The sequence below is a fragment of the Phyllostomus discolor genome, chromosome 6 (genome assembly GCF_004126475.2).
Source record: "Phyllostomus discolor isolate MPI-MPIP mPhyDis1 chromosome 6, mPhyDis1.pri.v3, whole genome shotgun sequence".
Classification (NCBI taxonomy): domain Eukaryota; kingdom Metazoa; phylum Chordata; class Mammalia; order Chiroptera; family Phyllostomidae; genus Phyllostomus; species Phyllostomus discolor.
The window spans coordinates 153,316,598-153,332,161 of NC_040908.2; positions in this window are offsets into that span (position 1 = coordinate 153,316,598).

Sequence of the window (15,564 nt, forward strand, 5' to 3'; positions counted from 1 at the left end):
CCTCCTCCAAACCCAGTATTTTAACTACTGGCATTTTGCTTGGTGCTTGGAGAGGAGACAGAGACATGGGTGGGACATTCCTGGGATCCACTGCTCCTGAAAGAGAAGAGACTCAGTTCTTTTCAAGGGCTTTGGGACAACAGCCTACCCCCACAGGCCCTCTGCAGGAGTATTAGGGGAAGCAAGTCCTCTCCATGCTTGGGATGCCCAGAAATCGGTTGACAGTGCAGAAGATGAGTTGGACAGGTTCTGCGTTGGTCTGTTAATTCCCTTGGCCCTGAGCTTGACGGCTTGCAACAAGAATTGAGCATCCCAGCCCTTAGCAAAGAATGGTGGGACAGCTCAGAAAGCCAATGTCACCAGCTCCAGTGCAGGCATGTGCCAAAGGATCTGAGTAATGAGTATGAGAAACAGAGATGTTGTCTCTGTGGGCCTTTCTGCAAGTGTTTCTGCTGAGTGTCCTAGGTATCTCCTCCCCCGCACTCCGGCCCCAGCCCTCCTCCCATCTAACCACTCAGCTTGATGATGATAGCAAGATGGCGACAAGGCAGAGGGGCCTCTTCTTGGGGTGGGGTGGGTAGGCAGAGATGTTGAGTCCACCAGGTGGCCAAGGTTCTGTTAGTATAATTTAGGCTACTGACCTCAAGGTTTTGAGATGCAAAGTCTTGTATTTCTTACTCTACCTCATTTGTTAGGGCTAGATTGAGGTATTCCTGAAAGCTGTTAGGGAACCCCCAAAGTGATCTTAAATGAACCTGCCTTGGTCTCAACATCAGACGCAATAGCAACCAAGCACCATAGGAAGCAGGTCACATTATGCTAAATTGTGTCTTCTCCATATAGTTGATGTAGGTTATGTGTTTTCTGTGAGTGCAAACTCATGCTTACACACATCTAGTCTCATCTCTCTAGAAGCACACCTACTCTGTGCCTTTAAAAAAAAAAAACATGTTTAGGCTGACATTTGCATTAATTTCGGAAGACGTCATTGAAATGCTGCTGACACATGATGGGGAGGCTGTCCTGTCTGCTGGGCCTCATCCGATGATCCCATGTGATAAGCCACCTTCAGTGGAAGAACCAGGGCCACCTACATTGCACTGATATTTCTTCTGCCTGCCTGACTGCATGCCTCCCCACTGCAGCAACATTCTCACATGCACACATGCATGCATTCACGCAGCTAAAAGTAGGTAGCTGCTGATGGGCTGCCAGAGGCTGTCCTCTGTGCTAAGCATCCATCCTCAGTTTCCCTTGAGTAGGCAAGGCTTAAACCAGGCATTGAGGGTACAAGACGGGCCTCCACTAAACCCGAAATCTCCAAGGCAAGTTACAAGGTCCAGGAGCACCTGAGGAGGAGGAGGGGGAGGAGGAGGAGGGGGTATTAAGGATCACACTGCTGAGGGACAACCCCATGGTCACTGCTCCCAGGCTTCGTGCCTCAAAGCCTGGTGGTGACCCTTGGAAAGCTGCTTATTGGCAGCAAGGAAAACCATTGTCGGGGAAAGTCAATAATTAGGGTCAGTGAAGGAGATGAACCGTGCATCAAGCCATGACTGTAAATAGCTCTCGGCCTCTCCTCTCCCCACCTCCGGCTCAGAAGCCGGGCCAGGCGGATCTGGGATGCTGTGTAGATTTGGGGAGGGTGATCTGTGTATGAGATTTTGTTCAGGTATTCCAATATGCAGGAATTTTCCCCACCTCCATCCCTCCACCCATCAATAAACCCTTTGTCGTGCCGAGGTGTAGTATGTCTTCTGCTGAAAACCTCAGCTTTGGATGCGACACACAGGCGTGGCGCACACGCACTTGCATTTTGTCACCCTCTGGAAATGAGCTCCATTCAAACTAGTTTAAAAATAGCACTAATCCACTGAGCTCATTTTTCAGGGACTTTTTTTTTTTTTAAGAAGAAGAAAAAGGATCCCCTGGTCTTGAAAAGGAGAAAGGGTAAACCACCATTTAGTCTGAAAAAGTCCTGATTATGTTGCTCCAGACTAAGCATTTGCAGCCTTTGTTGAATGTCCTCCTCCTCTACCACTCACCAGAAGTAGGTATTCACCAGTACCCTGCCATCTGGGTATTTGTAGAGGTGTGTTTCCTTTTGGGGTGACAAGGAGAAGGAAAAGCTGCAGCACCAAGCCCTGTTCCCTGTCCCTCGCCTCACACCCCCACCCCAACACGGGCGTGCACACACACACACACACACACACCAACACACACAGGGCAGCTCCTAAACGCTGCTGGCCATTTGCAAAGGGCTGTGTGTTTAATTGCAGTTTTATTTGTCTCTCTGCTCTGGGAACCTGTCTGTCTGTCTGTCTGTAACTGGGATTACTATTGCTCTCTGGGAAGCTGTAGCTGGCTGATTCCGTGGGAGACCAAGCAGGATGCGTGGGCGCAGGAAACAGAAGAGGGAAAAGAAGGAGGGGGAGAGAGAAAGGGGGCAGGGGAAAGAGCCATAGAATCTGTTATTTGCGTCACTCGAGGAGCCGCGGCTCTCCGCCCGACAAACAGAGAATTCATCGAGTTACAGCCAGAGCTGTCTGCTACAGCGGCCAGTTGCGGAAAGGCAGGGAAAGGACGCTCGGCCAAGTCTGTGCAAAGCCTCGTTTGCACTAGGCGGCGGAGGGCTTTTGGGAAGGGGGCTATCCAGCTAGGCACGCCCTCGGGGCCCGGCACGACAAGGCTGCAGCCTCCTCTGCAGCTGCCCAGCCCAAGCCTGGGGTGGCGCCCGCCTCGGCCGCCTCGCCTGCTTAGTGGCTGCGCGGAACACAAAGCGCTGTCTCCGAGCAGAAGCATTTTCCCGGCTGAACCAGACCCACCAAAGAGGAGAATCTGCACGTGACGTCAGTAGCTGCCGACTGACGCAGGCTGGCAGAGGAGACTCAACGCAGCTGCTCTGCGCTGCTTTCCTGAGTCTCTTTTCTCCAGCCCCCTCGTAGTGAATTACTAGAACGCAAAACACACACACACACACACTCACACGCGAACACACACACACACATGCAGCTTTCAAAATATACATCTCCAAAGGCGGTGTGTTGCAAACACAGCGCGATTTTTGCAAAGCATGGGTGGGAAACGTGGGAAGGGTACAGAGGATTTCCCCCCCTCGTTTGGGAAACTCCATCGTGGATTGCATTCGCGACTCTAGAGCTTTCTTGGGAAGCTCCTCTGGGGAAGGGGCCTAAGCAGCCCCCTCTTCCTCAACACACAGGGAATCTGGTCAATGGAGACATGAGGCTCTAAAAGAATACAACCCCTCCAAAGCCTTCTGCTCAGGGAGACTGCGAGGAGCTTGCAACAGGCAGAAGCAGACAGGAGTTAATGGGAGGGAGGAAGAATATAAGAAATATTTGGGTATTTTTCTGCTTTGAAAAACATCTGCGGTAATGCAAGCGAGCCTAGTGGTGCAGCAAAAAGTGGGGAGGGGGCGCTTAATGCACATTTAATGTTTTGGATGAAACGTTCCAGCGAGATGCCTTTGTGTGTGGAGGTTTTTTTCAGCACTTGCTAAAAATAGCATCAGGGTTTGATCGTGTTCCAGAAATAGACCGAGGGCTGCACTGGGATAAAAAGCCAGCGCGGGTGGAAGAAAACCTGGACACCACTGCGTTCCCAACCCCCCCAACTATGTCTGGAAATTAATTGTTGGATTTTTCCTCTCCTCTCTCCTGTCTCCCTCTCTCCACTTTCTCTTTCCTCCCTCTATGTTTCTTTCTCTCTCTCAAGGAGTTCCCGTTTGGGTAAGTAACATTATGTCATGTGCATGCCGCAGACTGTGAGTATGAGCTGAGGCTTACTTCGTGCATGCCCCGAGGTTCTGTTTGGCTGCTTTTTTTTTTTTTTACCCCTTTCTCAAGAGGGGGGGTGGAACAGACTGGAGGGTGAGGGGTATAGCTGTGAGTGTGTGCACAAGGAATTTTGGGCTGCATGCATAGGAACTGGGATGGGAAATTCTTGCAGAGCGGGGAATCACCCTGACGAATCTCTGAATCAATAGCTGCTGCAACTCCCTCTCTCTTTATGGGTCGGCGCTGTGGAGCTCGGTTATCTCGACCGCTCCCCTCCCCTCCCCATTTTCTCGGTCTTAAAGGGTGCCCAGATACGACTTAATGGACCATTTCTCTGCGAGATTAATGGAGACGATAGATATGGATTAAAATTGCACGGATGGGGTTGAGAGATAACGCGAGGGAGATCCCTATTCCTTTGACAAACTTCCCTGCGCGCTCTGGTCCGGTCTTGGATCCGGAGGACAGCGACCCTAGTCCAGGCAGGCTCAGGGCGAGGTAGCTGTCCATGGAAGGCAGGTGCTGAAAATTCCGTGGTCCTCGGAGAATTCAGCTCCGAGCGCCAGGGGGCCGAGTTGGCGCCAGCTGCAGATAGCCCCGCCCTGGATGCGGGAGGAGGACACGGAGAGGAGGGAGTTAAGGATATTCAAAGGGGATAGTCGTGACTTCGGTGAGAGCTTTGGGGAAAAGGAGGGGTGAGTGGGAAGGAAGGGAAAAAAAATTAAGGAGGGGGAGCCAAATGTTAGATGAAGATGAGCCAAGGCCCAGCGCTCCAGGAACGGAGAGCGGTGCCTCACCGGCTTTCACCGCAGAGGCCAGGCACTATCTGGGTCTCCATTCCCAGGCTCCCACACCTTCCCGCCAGTGGGTTTGAAAGATTTCTCTCCTGTGATGGTGACTCTCAAAATAAGAGGCTATAGGTTGCTTTATTCGGACTCTCGTCCCCTCCCACTTCATGACCCCACGCTCCCACACTCTGTAATTCCTTTGAGGTGTGTAAGGATGTGTCTGTGCATTGTGGCACTTTTCTAACTATTCCCCCTTCGCACCCTAGTCACAGAAGCCCCAAATGAGTTGGTGGGATGAATGAATTAGAATCCAAGGCACAGGAGTTGCTGGTGCGATGCGCAGAGAAGCCAGGCTTGGGAACATCACGTGGTGCCTTAAAACCAAAAGCCAAAGGATTTCTGAAAACTGGCTCTGAGGGAAACCGGGGAGGAGGGGGTCTCTCCTAGTTGCCAAATGTTACCAGGGAGACCATCAACTCCTTGGGATTATGGGCTCCACCTAGAGTGAGGCTCATTACAGTCAGCTCCAGGCACCTTGGCCAAACCTGTAGCTAGACAGGTGAAGAGGGAGGAAGGCTATCAGAGGTCAGGGGTTGGGGGGTGACTATCGTGCACACACAAAGACAACCACACTGATTAACTCCAGGTGGAGAAAGAATAAAAATGTATCCTCAAACTGGCCACAGGGTGGGCTGTAGACGGTGGGGGAAACGAGGCAGTCTTACGGATCTGCAGTAAGCTTGTGTGCATGCAGGGACATTTTCTATGCAATTAAAAAAAAAATAAACTCAGGACTGGGAGGTAAGTATCTGAGGGGGCTAGCCTTCAGGCGAGAGAAGAGCCCAGGTACTCTGCTCTCTCGGCCCCATCCTAATCCTGCAACAGCCCCTGGCTTTAGTGACCTGACCCCCATATAGGACATCGAGGAGCAGCCCTGGGGGTTGGGGGGAAGGGTGGGTTGATTTATTTTTAGTTCAGAAACTGTCCCTCTCTGGGAAGATTCCCTGGCTGAGACTGAGTATTCGCCAACTCATAATAGTAACAAGGGCTGTTACTGATGTTGTGGAGAATAACACAAATAACGCTGCATCCCACACTTTGTCTTGACAATTCAGCTCAAACCAAAGCTGCTCGCAACCCCTCGGCTTCCTCGTCATTCATCCAGACCTACTCGTTGCCTTTCCCAAGCCTTGCTCCTCAGCCCCGCAAGTTGCGTGGTCGTGTTTACAAATTCTGCCACATTTGCACAGAAAATAGCCGTGGTTGCGGGGTGGGAGCGGTTGGGCCGGGAGGGGTGGGAGCGCAATAAATCACTTGCAACACGTGGAGCGGTTGGGGGGTGTCCAAGTGTCATGAAAGGGGCGGGGGGGAGAAGGACGTCCCGGGCCCTAATTACCACCCCCCTCGCCGCCGTCCCTCTCCTCCGTCGCTTGACACAATGCACAAGTTCACCCCTCCGAACTGGAACCTATTAAATAATTCAATGGTAGCGGTGTAATTTTGGTTGGAACCAGCACGGATTCCCAAGTCGTGACTGCAAAAAGTGAGTAATGCGCTCTGGCTTCGTCATGGCTCTAGTCACAGTTCATTCCGAACTGAGAAGGAATCGTGACTTCGCCAGGAGACGTCCCCTACAAGGGAGATGGGGGGGGCACCAAACCAGGGGGGCCGGGGGTGGGGGGAAAGACCTATCCAATGAAAACCGCTGCCAGGGGGGCATTTGAACTCCGCTGCTGGCTGCCTCGCTCTCCCCTCGCTGGCCGGTGCACCTCTATCCCCTCCCGGCCCGCGCGCTCGCTCGTGCGCTCGCTCGCTCGCTCTGCCGGCGACCCGACAGTCCTCAACAAGTTGGAGGAAGGCAGGAACGCAGGGGTTAAGCTCGGAAAGCCGCAATTACCAAGATCGTGACCCTCCCACACAGTACAGTAACTTATATGCTTACCTGGAAGAGCCCGCTTTGCCGCTGGGCAAACACTCGTGGGGGGCGGGGAGGGGCGCGAGAGGGGCCCATTGAAGAGGGCCTCCTTCCAGCGGCTGCAGTGCGGACGGGAGCGGCGCACTCCCCGGGCCTCCGGACCCAGGTAAGAGGAAGGGGATTGGTTCAAGGGTCGGCTGGTGGTCGGTATGCTCAGTGGTCGGGTAGGCAGAACTTTTTTCCCTGTTGCCCCGCGCCGCAGCGGCGGCAGGCGCGGCCTGTGGAGCCCCCTCTGGCGCGGCCGGCGCGCCGACGCTCGGAGGGTGTGTGCGTGCGTCTGTTGGTCGCCGAGCAGAGGGGAGGCCGTGGGAGGGTGGGTGGGTCGCAGAGCGGCAGGAGGGTGATGGATGGGCAAAGGGGGTGGGTCGACAGGAGACGGTGACTACTCGGTCTCGCTACGTTTTCCCCGGGCGTGCTGAGCAAGAGTGTGTGTGTGCGCGCGCGCCCGCGCCTGCCCGCACGTCGATTCCAGGGTGGCAAAGAACAAATATGGCAACTTTCCCCCTAAGTTATTGCAATGTTTGCAGCTTCCCACCTTGGCTGTGTTCTTCCTTTCCCAGGACTACGGCCGGGGAGGGAGAGGGTCACACTGTTCTTGGACACGAATGGGGCTGGGGGGCGAGGGGTGGGCGGGGCAAAAGAGGCCACGGGAAGAGGGGCGCTACCTGGGAAGTAGGAGGGCACCCCCTTGAAGTCTGGGTTTGGAGGTGGCGGGGGGGGGGGGTGGTGCCTGCAGGGAGAGAAGGAAGAGGGAAGGGGGGTGAACGTAGGAAAGAGATGTCCTCTCTCCTCCTTCCACCCTAGCCTCCCTTCCCCTACTCCCCTTCCTGCCCTGCAGATGCTGGAATCTCCTGTCTTTACGGGAGTCAGCGGGCTGTGACGGGTTCGAGCCTTGTTGTTCCTCCAACATTCTGCAGAATGGGTAGGGAGTGGGGGGAGGGGCTGCAGCAATGCAAGGGCACCTGAGGCGAGTGGGCTATTGGACGCCCGATATCTAGACAGGTTTGGGGGAGGGTGGGGAGGGAGAATATTCACCCTTCCTATTGAGCACTCAGAACTTTGGAGGGTGGGATTGAGATAGTCTCATATTTCTAGAAACAGGCTGACTAGCGTGGACTTTAGGTTTATTTTATGTTCATCTTTTTCTGTCTGAATCTTCTGGCTTGGGTCCCGTTGGGAGAGGTCGCTCTCTTGAACCCCGCTTGCCCGGTATCTTGCGCCCTTCCCCTTCCCTGGGCTGCAATAGGGGTCACGGCCAGTTTTTTTTTTTTTTTTTTTTTTGCAACAATAATATTATAACGTGTTCCAGTCTGGGTTTTGTTGAATAATTAGAAATGGAAATATTTTTTTTCCTCCCTCCCCGTTCTGGAAAAAAAAAAAAAAAAGAAAGGAAAAAAAAAAAAAGAAAATGTGAGCTCTCTCCTGATTGGTGGGTGACGATTTTAGTCCGTACCAATGAGCTGGCAGCTTCGTCTGTATTTATTTAGTGCTCTGGGGGAGTTTTTCTCTTTACGCAGCGCCTGTAGTCACGGCTGGAACCTCGGCTGGGGGACTAGGAAGGACAGGAGGGGGTTTCGGGGGGAATCCGAACTGTACCTGTTTAGAGATCCGCGACCTTGCAGCTGGGCTGGCGGAGCCCTGATAAGGGAATGGGGGTGATAGAACAGATAGGCGGGGAAGCTCGGGGAGCCAGAGCGACGGGAGAGGGGTGGAGGCTGGGCGGCGGGATTCCTGATCCCCCCTCGGCGCTCCTCTTCTCGCCCTCCACATACCTCGCTCGAGGCCGTGAGAGCTGAGTTGGGGGACCGCTGACGGTGTGGAGAAATGCAGGGCTGGGTCGGGGGCGCGGAGAGGGGCAGCCGAGGGCGGGCGGCGCGCAGGGTGGGAAGGCTGAGCCGCGCTGGAGCGCGCTGGGGAGACCCAGCCGCCTCGGCTCCGGGGTTCGGAGACATCCTGGGCTGAAGACGGCGGCGGCGGCGGACGGAAGAAGCCGGCAGACTCTGCCCTTCGCGAATCTTTTTGCGGTCTGGGCTTGCTGTACATAACTCAATAGCCGGAAGCCCTTACCCCAAAAAGCATTCGCGGAGGGCGCACTCGTCGAGAAGACGGCAAGCCATCGCCGGAGCCCACACCGCTTCCCGAAGCGGCTCAGTCCGAGCCTGCCCTAGCCCTGTCCCCGTTTTCCACGGAAAAATTAATCCTTTCCCTTCTGTCCTTCCAGCGCTCTCGCCCGAGGCTCTTTGGTCACCCGCCTGTCCTTCGCGCAGGTCCCCCGCCCCCAACTTTTTAATCGACTTTGTATCACAGGGGGAATCGGAGCAGGCAGTGTGCGTGTGTTTTCGGAGACGTGGGAAGAAGCTAAAATGCAATAAAAGTTTACAGAAGTTGTGTCTTCCCCCCTGCCCCTGTCCACGCCCCGAATAACCCCATCCACCCACTGCAAAATAAATAAATAAATAAATAAATAAATAATAAAATTAAAAAAAGAAAGAAAGAAAAGAAAAAGGAAAAAAAAAAAAAGAAAAGGATCTGGTCTTAGGACCAAGTCAGTACCTGGAACGTGAATCAGCTGAGGACATTTTCTGGCCCTGTTGGACCCCAGTGATCCAACCCTGTGCCGTGGGGGTGGGGAAGCCCTTGCGGGAGGAGCAGGAGGCCCTCGGCCCCCTCTGTCCTAGCGCCGGGGACCCGGAGGTGAGGAGAGCCGCGGCGAATTAGGTGGCTCCGAAAAGGAAAATCCAGGCACCGCCCGATCCCCGGAGTCCCTTCTTCCCCCCCGCACCTGCTTCCAGCCTAATTTAGGGCATTTTGCAGCCTCGGGTCCCTCCCCATCTAGTCTTTTTCAAAACTAAGTAGCACTGAAGGGGGCAAAACAGTAAAAAAAACTGGGGGGAAACCCCAGCAGGAAGGAGATTGTAGAGATGCGGTGGCACTGGACCCATCAGCTGGGCGGTCTGGCCTCTCCAGGCACCCCGTCCTGGGGAGGAAGGCCAGCCTGCAGGCTCGGGGACCGTTTGCGGGCCCCCTCCTCCTGTCCACTCCCTGCAGTCGTGACCACTCTGGTTACAAGTGGCACAAATCAGGCCTTCGCCATGCTCTGTGCCCTGTGCCCTTCGCCAGCTAGAAACACTGGGGACGTCCTTAGGGACTGGACCAGAGGGACACCCAGACACACAAGGGCGCCCAGAGGGATGTACAGGGGTAGAGAATGCGTCTAGGGATGTGAGAGTCCAAGACCCGAGGGCTGCGAAGCTACTCGTTTTCGGGGAGGGCCTGAATTCCCCCGCACCCCAACCACCGTCCTTCCAGCAAACTCAATGCCCACCGTCATTCCCCACTCGGCTAGCTGAGCACCCAGACTCGACCCTCTCCCGAGCCAGGAAGGGACTACGGAGTCCGACAGTGCTGGACAGAGTCACGCTTTCCAGCTCAGCCTGCGAGAAGGCACAGAAGACGAGGACTCCAAGCTCTAGGGCTAAATCCGAGTCCTCCTCCCCAGATAAAGGAGATTTCCCCTCCCTGATTGCGTGTTCTGAAAGAGTAAAAGGGTCTCTACGACCCGCCAAAGGAGACGGAGCAGAAGCAAAAGCCCCGGGGGGGGTTCCTCCCTGCCTCTCACCTGGGGCCGTCTGTGGAGCGATAACTTCGCGGAGGGAGAGGCAGAAGAGCCACGTTGGGTTAAAAATAGCCTCACCCTGTGTCCCTCCAGTTTTGCTTTTGTCTTTTGCTTCTTATACCCCCCTCCTTTCCCCAGCGAGAAAGCCCTCCTCTCTCCAAAAGCCTGAACCTCCACCAGGTTTGGGAGAGAGGTGACCGAAGAGAAGTGAACTTGGGCAGAGGGGCTTGAGCAAGCAGACAGGCAGGCAGTGGGGGGTCCTGCACCGCGGGTGCCCTCACGTTCCCCACAGAGGCTAGGTTTGGGGCCAGGGCTGCAGAGCCCAGGAGCTCCCGGCCGGCCCAAGCCGGCGTCGTGCGCCTGGAGCGAGTCCTCGCCTCGCCTCGCCAGACAACTGTTGCTGCCTTGAGGAGCCGCTGCTGCGGCACAGCGGCTGGAGTGGCCGCGCCGAGCTGGGGCGGCCCACTTTCCCTCCGGGCCCCAGGGCTTGCCCAGAGGGGTGTCTCATTCCGGGTGGGTGGGGTCGGAGGAAAGGACCCCCACCACCCCTCCCCCTTCACAATGAGTGAAAGTCTGTGGCTTTCTGTGTATCTTTCCTTCCCTCCTTAGGGCGGTTGCCTTAGCCTGAGGCCAGTGGGAGCTGATCCACCCCATTCTCCCCACTTGGCCTTTGCTGGAGAAGGTCGCCAAGGAGGGGGGGGTTGTGAATCTTTTTGACCCCTCAAACTGCTAATACATCCCTTTTGAAAAAAAAAAAAAGCTATGTCACGTAACCAGGAGCCTGATGGAAACTTCCAAACATTTGCATCTGATGGCAACCCCTGGAGTCCCTATAGGGAAGGGGTTGGGGGGAGCAGCTGAGGCCCCTCCCCACCCCAGTCTGCTTCTCCCTGGGGAGCGGGCAGTGTCCTGGAAGCTGCTGGGACAACGTGGTCCCTGGAGCCCAGTCGACTAGCTCAGCTTTTGCTCGTGGTAGAAAACCAGACTGCCTCTGCAGCGAAGGAAGGGGTGAAGGCACCCCAGAGCCCCCTCTCTGCCACCTGCCCTCTAGTGGCTGGGCCAGGCTGGGGGCTTCTGCATGCTGCCCCCGCAGGCTCACTTTCCGCGGCTCTGCTTCTGCACTGCTCTCCCTCTGGGTACCCCCCTCACCCACGGTTAGAACCAGGGTTCCTCCCTTCGCCTGGCCTTTTCTTCCCTTCTCTCCTCACTCCAAGGCCTGTGGTTGCTTTGAGTCTCTCTGCCTGAGGCTGGAGTCAAAGGCAGGGGTGGAGTCAAAGGCTGGGGGGGAGCACTTGCTGCAGTCTCAGACCAGGGCCCTCTCCTCTGTCCCAGAGACCTCTCAGACCGGGAGGCTTGGTGCGTACCCCTGGAAAACTCCCCTGCACCAGCGTCCCTGCCTTGGAGCCCTTGGCCCAGATGTGTCTTTCTGTCCTTTCCTTCCCCTTTAGCATCCCCTCTCCTCGATTTCCTGCATAACGCCCCAGCCCCCAGAGTACCCAGCAGAGTAACCTTACCCGTCTATTTGTCCTTTCAGATGGTCAAACCTGTCTCCGCACCTGGAGGCCTGCATGTGGGGTGGCCACTGGAGGAGGGGGTCTCAGAGGTCAGAGGAGCTGAAGGGTCTGGACAAATGAGCTCTGGAGTCGCAGGTGAGTGCAGATACCTCAGACCTCAGCCCCTCGGTCTGGACAGCCCCCACTTGGGGACTGTAGCTGCCAGGGATCCAACACTGGGGACTGTCCTCAGTGACTTAGTCTTTGGGAAAAGAAGGCACCTATCATAGATGTCATATAGAAAGACACAGTACCCCGTGAGGCAGGTCCCCTTCCTGTCTTACTCACTAGCAGGACTTGGGCCTTGGTGTCTGGAGGCTCCCAAGCCCCCAGTACTAAGGGGTGCAGGCCTTACTCAGTGGGCCTCACAGTTCGCTCTCAAAGCCCACGTCGGGGGCTGTTTCGGGCCTCTCAGGGGCCCAGGAGAGGTGCAGAGTTGGTCGTTTGCTAAGCTCAGTTTCTCTGAGGAAACTGAAACATTGAGTTATGTCTCCTGAACTGGAGTTCCGTGTAGGACAGATAGAAGTTTCAGGTCATGGGGTTTGTTTGTCGTTTTTTGTTTTTTTTTTTTTTTTTTTTTTTTTTTATAAGGATAACACATTGAACTCGAAATACGTTTACTTTTTCTATTAACCGGTGAAGTCCTTTGTGACAGAGCTTTTGTTTAGCTGCCTTTCTGAGCTTCAGTGTCATACTGTGATTCTTGTTGGGGAATTCAGTTCAACGCTTGGCAGGGAAGTTTGAACCCCCAGGGCTGTTCGAGTTGTGAGGAAGGGAGAAACAGAGCTACGTGGCTAAGCCTTGGCTATTATGTGAGCAAAACCCGGGGAGCTGTTAGCAGTCTTAGAGGAGAACTCGAGGCTCGTGCGCACCCGAAGCACGTTGCGTGGAAGACCTTCAGAGCATGACAAAGCAGACCTGCTGGCTCTGCTCACTCACTGACCGCCACGTGGGTTTTGTGAAATGTTTCCATAGTGAGAGTGGAACTCAACTAATAAATTGACCGGAATCCTCTCTAATCCCACCATGGAACGTGAAGGCAAGGTCTTCAAATCATTGGCTGAACCTATCTTTTTTTTTCATTCCCCTTTTGAATATAAGAATCTGTCTTAGAGCAATAGGGTTGCTGTTCATTCTAAGAGATTAACATCTCACCCTTTCCCCCCTTTAGTTGATATTGTAATGGCAAGAGAAATTTCAGAAAATAATATGGGGGGGGGCGTTTATTTTGGCTGAGGTGTAACCTCTTCTGGTCATGTTTGGAAAAAATCTGTCACTGGGCTGGATCTCAAACCTAGGTATAATACGTGGCAGGCAAAAGCTGAACAGAGCTAGGCAGGATATATAAACCGAAACCTTTGTTTTATAAAAAAAATTAAACCCCAGAGGTTCAGAGAGGTTAAGTGCTTTATCGAGGTCACACAGCTGGGCTTGAACCCAGGTTGTGTATTGTCCACTCTGGATTCTTTCTTTTTCACTAAATATTTTATACCACTACCCAACAGTACAGAGAACCCATAAACACAACCCAGGGCATTTGAACGGATTCCCTTCCAAAACGACCTGTGTTTACGATGCCAGGGTTTGAAGAAGAGTTGACAGAACGTTTCTTCTGTGAGCAAGTAGCGTTCTGGGGGTACCGTTGGGTGAAGACCAGCCCCTGTCCCTGCCTCTGACACGGCTTAGCCCTCAGAGCCTTCACGCTGGCTTCAGTGTGCCGAGGGAGTGATCAGCACAAGAAATTTGCTGTGTCACAGAATCTGGTCTCTTTCAAAGCCTCTCCCAGGAGCAGCTCCGGGAAGTCTAGGCCCCTCTCCCTATTTCTGTTCTCTGGGCGGCAGGCAGTAAGAGTCTCCTCCTTCTGGCCTGCTGGGTTTGATTGTGAACTGTTAGGACAGCAGGAAAAGGTCTGCTTTGACTTCTTCCAGGGTTTCCTAATGACTTTGCAAGCAAGGAAGGCCCTCAGAAAGAGCTTTCAAAGCACTAGGGGAGTCCGTGTGATCCCTGTCCTGCAGATAGCTTTTAGAATGCTGCAGGTCACCTGCTCGTAGGACAGCTGCTTGGCCTGATCAGTGTTAAGCTTAAGATGTCCTCACCTGTAAAATGGGGACAATAGTAGCAACCATAGGTTCTGATGAGGATTAAATGAGATTAGGCTTAAAAATCTTTTTTTATATTGCCAGTGCTCAATCAATGTTAGTTGGCATTGTTATTACTATTATTATAGGTTTTTCTTTTCCTGTTTGACATATATAGCAATGTCATACGAGGCTCCGATCGTACAATAGGCAGTCATAGGACCAGAGCTGGTCCCCGAGTGACAGATAAAAAAAAAAGATCATCTTTTCTGGAAGCTTCTGTCCATTTGCTCCATAGCCTGATCTAACTTCACTGTTTCAGCTTTACATATTTCCATCAATAACAGCCATTTCGTTGTGTATTAATCATGTCCTCAGTACTCAGGCATGGTAGCCATTCTGTGTGTGCTGTCGCAAACAAATGATTCTAGTGGCCTTTTTCATAGACTTGCCCGCTGTTTGCCCCCCCACCTCCTCTTTGGGACATGTACTAGCCGGCAGCTTCTGACTAGGAAATAAGGTTCGTTTCTCTGCGCAGAAAGAAATGGATTGGGAGGAAGAAAATGAAATGGAGTGAAAGATACGATTCAGGCAAAAAGGCAAAAAGCAAAACAGGACTAGCTAGCAGTGGAAAGAGTTAAAAGAGTTACTTCTGTCTGGTCGTGCCTACTTAAGTTCATCGTGTTGCAGATGATCCTTTCTAGGCCTCAGTTTCTCCATCTGTAAAATTAAGTATATTAAAGCTTGAACCCTTCAACCATTCATTTACTCAACAAATGTTGAATGTTTTTTCAACAAATGTGTATTGGGTCCTTACTATGTAGAAGGCCTTATTTTAGGCATTGGAGATATAAATACATTTTTCTCCCTTTGGTAACCTAATGAAGATATGGTCCTTCATCCCAGAAAAACAAAAGAAGAAAAGGAAAAAAAAAAAAAACCCATAGATACCCACAGATGTTTTACATTCATTTTAAGGAGTTCATGAGCTCCCTAGGTTCCATGAACCCCAAATAGAAATGCTAATCCATTTAGTCTCGAAGACCTACAGTTTAGAATATTAAGGTTTGAAACTTAGATTGCATCATCATATCTTGATTTCTAGCTGCTCCTCACTCCCCCCCCCACCCCCCCCATCAGTAGCATTCTATTGCATGCATTTTAGTCCCTCTTTTTTGGAGAGCAAATATTTGGAACTTAGCAAATGGGGAAAATAAATGTCAAACAGAAAATGAGTAACTGAAAGGTGAAGCAGGCATGGAGCTGAGGGACAGAAGCAGATGAAAAGGTTTCAATGACCAAGCCTAGCCTGGTGCTGCAGAGTTTTGAAGATGTGATTTATCTTTTAGGCTAAGTGCTCTTGGCAAAGTCGGGTGACTCCGTGGAGGGAAGAGAGGTTTGTGTTGGAGCCGCACAGTGTGAGGTCTCAATGTCAGGGCTTGTAGCAAAGTCAGATTTCCTCTGGTGCTATGGGGCACCAGGGGAAACCACAGCTGGACAGGCGGGGGTTCCTTGAGAAGGAATGGAACAGTCCACTTGTTTGATTGCTAGTTTTGGTAGACTGGTCCAATGGGGTTGGCCCTGTCGGGGTGGTAGGCTGCTTCTACAGAGCACCGCAAGGGGCTGGCTTTATGGCAAGCGATGCTGCTGAGGTCTTCGGGGAAGGAGGAATTGGGAGTCTTCAAGGCCCAACACGGACGTGAAGAGGTCAATGTGCAAAGGCTTCTTCCTCGTTCCCAGTCTTGCAGAGCCTCTTT